The sequence below is a fragment of the Petaurus breviceps genome, unplaced genomic scaffold (assembly GCF_028583685.1).
Source record: "Petaurus breviceps papuanus isolate PSGF00001 unplaced genomic scaffold, PetGlider_PUasm1.0 173, whole genome shotgun sequence".
NCBI lineage: Eukaryota > Metazoa > Chordata > Mammalia > Diprotodontia > Petauridae > Petaurus > Petaurus breviceps.
This window is the reverse complement of record NW_027185759.1, coordinates 25,229,912-25,235,976: the sequence shown is the minus strand read 5'-3', so window position 1 is coordinate 25,235,976 and position 6,065 is coordinate 25,229,912.

Here is a 6,065-nt window from a genome sequence, read left to right as displayed (position 1 = left end):
CTCTCTCTCTCTCTCTCTCTCTCTCTCTCTCTCTCTCTCTCTCTCGTTGTTTCCCTCCTTATAATATTAGCTCTTTGAGGTCTAAGACTCTAGCTTTTTTTTTTGTATTAGCACCATTTGGCCCAGTGTGTAGGATATAGTAAGTACTTAGCAAATGTTTGTTGATTTATTTGGATGTTCAACAAATTCATAATAAATAATTTCAATATAGATAAATCATTTTCTCACCATAGCCCTGTAAGGTAAACAAATATAGCATATTTTCTATCCAAATAAGTTTAAAATCTATTCATGAAAATGGAACAGAACAGTGCAAAATAAACTAGATTTGGAGTCAAAGAACCTCATTCAAATATCAGGTCTTTTACCTGCTCTGTGAAATTAGGCAAGCCATTTAACTAACCTGGGGCTCAGTGTGGGAGAAGATGTGACCCTATCAAGGTGGAAAGGCTTTGCTTTTGACCCCAGTGGGGTACCATACATCTGCTAACTAAGGCAAGGGAATTGTAAAGATCATTATCAAATTCAGTAGAAAGGGGTAATGATGATGATATAATAATAATTATAGTAATAAGCAGTAGTAGTAGTAGTAGTAGTAATAGTAGTAGGTATTATTAGTAGTCATTCAAGCAATAAGCATTTAGCAAACACTATTTGCCAGGCATAGTGTTAAGTTCTGGAGAATCAAAGAAAGACATAGTAAAGAAGGGAAATATCTACCAAGTTGTAGAGGAGTTGTATTCAATGTCAAGGGAGCGGCTAGGTGGTGCAGTGGAAAGAATTTTGGGTCTGGAGTCAAGAAGACTCATCTTCCTGAGTTAAAACACAGTCTCGGGCACTAAAAGTCACTGAACCCTGTTCACCTCAGTTTCCTTATTTGCAAAATGAACTGGAGAAAGAAATGGTGATCCACTCTATACATGTGTATATATGTTAGTCATTGTCTGTTTGTCTATCTATCTTTGTCAGTAAATAAACATTTCAACTGCCTACTATTTGCCAGATCCTGTGTTTAGTGCTGGGGATACAAAAAGAAGGAAAGGACAGCCCCTCCCTTCAAGGAGCTCCCAATCTAATGAGGAGAACACAGTCCTACAAATATGTTCAAATGTATTATATACAGGAGAAATAGAATTTAATTAAGAGAGGGAAAGCACTAGAATTAAGAAAGGTTTGAAAAGCTTCCTGTAGAGGATGGAATTTTTGTTGAGCACTAAAGGAAACCAGGTAAGTTGATAAGTGGACATAAGAAGGGAAAGCATTCCTGGCATGGCAGAAAGTCAGGGAAAAAGCCTGGAGATGGGAAATGGAATGCCTTGTTCCTGGAACAACAATTAGGACAATGTCACTAGAACCACGAGTACTTGGTGGGGAGTAAGGTAAGAGAGGATTGGAAAGTTAGGAAGGGCTGTGAATATCATACAGAGGATTTTGTATTTGATCATAGAGGCATTCTGGGGCTACTGGAATTTATTAGGTAGGAGGGTGATATGATGAGACCTATGCTTTCAGAAAAGCATTTTGGTGGCTGAATGGAGAATGGATTGGAGAGTGGAATGGGGAGAGACTTGAGGCAGGTAAACCCTTGAGGCAGGCCAGGCCTTGAATTGTGCAAGCATGTGGTGATGAGGGCCTGCACTAAATGGGTAGCAGTGTTAGAGGAGAGAAAGGGTCACTTAGCACAGTGTCTGGCACATAGAAGGCACTATATATATATGTTAGGTATTATTATTAATATTAATGTTATAAAAGTTGAGGGAGACCATGAGTTTTTCAGTTCTAAATAAGCATCTTTGCACATGACTGCAGTGGAATATAGTACATGTTTCCAAATATATATATATATATGTATATGTATAGAAATAGACATAAATCTCTGTCTTTGTGCATATGCACATATATATGCTTGTATACACATACATAGGTATGTATACACATATACATATATGTATATTGCATTGAGACCAATTTGTTTCATAAAAACATTTTTGGTAACACCTCAAAATCACACCCTATGTGAAAAGAATGGTAATAAGACTATCAGAAAATTACAATTTATATTTTTATTCCCTAGTAGTCAGGAACTGTCATTAAAAAATAATGACAACAAAAAGAGATTTCTCTACCATACACTAGTTTTATTGTATTTTAGATAGGCAGTAACCTGTGACAAAGATTATTTGGTCAGCCTGTTATAGCTTCTAAATTATATGGGTGATAGAAGGTAACTTCACATTTCCAAGGTGTTATTTGCATTAGGTATATGTTTGATTTTGTTACTTAATAAGTGTACCATTAAGAACATACTGATACTGGAACATTAAAATGCTAAAGTCCAAGGCTTTAAATGATGTGAGGTTTTATCGATATATTAATCTTCAAAGTCAGCTTCTTTAGAACTGTTTTAATTGACTCCACCCATCCATCATATTGCTGACTGAGCTTTTCTGTGCTTTAGAAACTCTGGGAGCACGTGTGGTGAAGACCAAATGAGATAATATATGGGAAGGGCTCTGCAAACCTCATAGCACTCTATAAATGCCAGCAATGCAAATGCTGGTGAAGGAGAGGATGATAAGGAGATATTTGTGGAGAACTCCCTAAATAGAAAGTCCTCTTTGTGTAAAAAAAAGCCCTAACTGCCTTAGAGATCGTGCCTTTTGCCAAGAAGTTCAGCACCTGAACTCCAAGACTCTTTAGGAAGAGAAGCGGGTGTAGTTGCTAATGCATGTTGTTGCCCAGGCAGGCTCTGGTGACAAGGTGAAATATAATTTGTCACAGACAGCTTCCAATTCACAAATAGACTTGTGTTTTCATGATCGTCAGCTGTTTGGCATTTGATGTTTACTTTTGCTAGTGGCTTCAATTGTCAGAATACCTCTGGGAAGACAATCCCCTCTTTGTGCCCATTCCCACCACCCACCCCCTCCACAAAGCAGCTGAAATTTTATTAGCCATGAAAAGAGGTAGATGGTGATCCAATCTTTATTTTAGTAAGCAAAGTAGGTAGGGAAATGTGTGTGTATATTTTATGTGTATTATGTACATGACATGTATTCCTCTATAGAGCATTGAATAAGAAGAATGTATTTATCTCTATATAGAGAGGATTTTGTATTTAATCCTGAAAGCTGAATAAGAATAGATTTCTCTCTTTACAGAGAGAGTAACTGAAGGTAACTGGAAGGATTTATCTCTAATTAGAGCGATAAATCTATCCTTCATATTCAGTTGCTGAATCAGAAAAGTTAATCAGTTGATTAATAATCAGTTTGGTTGAAAGTTTACCTCTCATAATATAATGGAGATTTAAAGGAGTTGGGGAAACGAGTTAGGGTTAGAGATTTAATAGGGAGTTGAAGGTAGTCGTCAGGGAATAAGGCTAAATTATCTCTGACTAAGGTATGGTGACAGATAGAAATAGAAGGCAGAGTAGCATGGTGAAAACATAACATGGGTGGCCTGTTTTCCTGGACCAGCATTTCAGTGGGTTACAGAAAAGATAAATTTGACTGGTCTACTTTGCTTAACTGGCAGGAAAATGGAGATTCGGGAGATAGGGAGAACAGCATAGCAAGTGGTGGATTGGGAAGAATATATATGTATGTATTTCATTTTGTTGTTGACTTTCTTATAATTTCATCCTTAAAATTCACCAGATGGCATCTTTCGTTGTTTTGCTAGGTTATCTATAAACTTTTTTTCTTCTTCTTCTTCCATTGTCCTATAAGTTGATCTTGCTCACAAAATTTTGCATCCTTCCTCCATGTGAGTTTACAAATGAGTTTATATTCTATACTAGTGCTGCCCTTGGTTGCCATATCCTTCTTCTTAGCCATAAGATCAAATATTTGCTGACTGCAGTAATACTAATTTATTTTGGTCTCCTCTTTCACATTAGTTACACTTACTTATTTTAGTTGAACTTCTTCATGAAATCATGATAGTCTATACTAAAGTCTGTTCTTTTGCTGTTTTCTGTTTCTTAATGTCAATAGCTTATTTAAATAAGTCAGGTTTGATTCCCTGCTATTGTAAGTCATATATTTGAATTTTTTACTCCTTCTAGTTTGGCATTGATTTTGATTTTTGCTCCAAACAAGTGAGGAGATGGTAAGAGAATACCTAGCTACCTTAAATGAGATCAAGTGCCTACATTCTTTAAGGATGGAAGGATTTACAAATGTAATTCGTGAATCCCTTTAAGAGAACTTGATTTTTGGAAGAATTCCTGAGAATGTTAATAAACAAATCATTTAAAATATTTAGAATGGTTGATCATTAGGATCAATCAGTGATCATTAGGAATCAACAGAAGTTCACAATGAACTATTTAGAACAAACCCAGCTATTGTTGCAGCTAGGTGGTGCAATTTGATAAAGTGCTGGCCCTGGAATCAAGAAGACCCTGAATTCAAATCTAGCCTCAGACATTTACTAGCTGTGTGATGCTAGGTAAGGCATTAAACCTCTATGTACCTTAGTTTCCTCAACTGTAAAATGGGGGCAATAACAACCCCTGCCTCACAGCATTTTTGTTAGGATCAAATGAGTTAATAAATATAAAGCACTTATAATAGGCACTATGTGAATTTTTATTTCCTTCTACCTTTTTACCCTGAGTACTGAAGATACAAAGGAAAACAAAAAGCAAAAAAGACACTGCTCACAAGGAGCTTACCTTCTACTGGAAAAATCAACATAAACACTAAAAAAAAGCATATGGGAGTAGGGGGAAGGTAATCTTGGAGAAGATGACACTAGTTCTGTGGGGACTAACAAAGACCTAATGCAGAAAATGCCTTCTGAGCCATTTTGAAAGAAGGTGGACATTTTAAGAGACTGAGGAATGGAGCGAGAGGACTCCAGGCACGATGGTTAAATAATGGAAAGACAAAGAAGTATGAGAGAGAGGACTGTGTGCAAGGACTTTCCGCTTTTTTAATGTGACTAGATCACTTTATGAAGACTGGAAATACTTGAAGGGAGATAGGATGTGAAGGACTTTAACTACTAAAAGAAGAACTGTTGTTTGCTTCCAGCAGTAATAGAGAGTCTATGGATTTTATTGAGTAGAGGAGTGACATGCTAAGACAATTTCCTACAATTTAGGACAATCACTTTGGCAGCTGAGTCAAGGATAGAGTGATTTGTGGAGGGAGACCAGTTAGAAGCTACTATAGTAGTCCAGGTAAATGGTAATGTGGGAACTGACCATGCCCTGTGAGTGAAGAGAAATATCTCAGAGATGTTGTGAAGAAAGGGCAATAAACAAACATAAAAGATTTCATGATGGATTGGACATGGGGGTTCATAATAAATAATTAAATTGAATTGATAGTAATGAGTTGAGACCTGAAACTATGAACCTGGGAAACTGGAAGAATGGTAGTGGTATCAGTAGCAATAAGAAAGTTTGAGATGGCTGGTTTTCTTTTTTGTTTGCTTGTTAATTTATTTTTTTGGAGCATGATACGCTCTGTTTGGGACCTATTGAGTTTGAGATGTCTACAGGGGTTTCTAGTTCAAAATATTTAATAGGCATCTGGTGATGATGGATTAGATGTGTTGATATTGATATTGTTCACAGAACAATATGTAGAAATATGTGGGTAAGGGAAGTTTGAGGTGACAGGGCAGATGGCAAGTTACATGGGCAGAATTGGTTTCTTGGTTGTTTGCTGGGTTGGAAATAAGGCACAATCTGTGTCTTGCTGTATACTCTATATCTGAAGAATTTGCACTAATTCATTTTATCACCAATCAGAACAGAGCACAGGTGAATTAATTATTCTATTTTCAAAAATAAGTTGGTTTTGTTTGTTGCTTATTTCTAAGATATCAGTGTATTTTCTAGCCCAGATGTGCACAGAAGAGGAAAGGGTGATAGACTTAAATTCAGGCAACCTAGGCTTAAATCTGACTTTGGATGTTAGATGTAGACATCTAACGTTTATGTGTTCATGGAAAAGCCACTGTATCTTAGAACCTCAGTTTCTTTATCTAAAAAAAGAAGAAGAAAAGGAAATCATAGTATTTATATTACCTACATCACAGGATTGTTG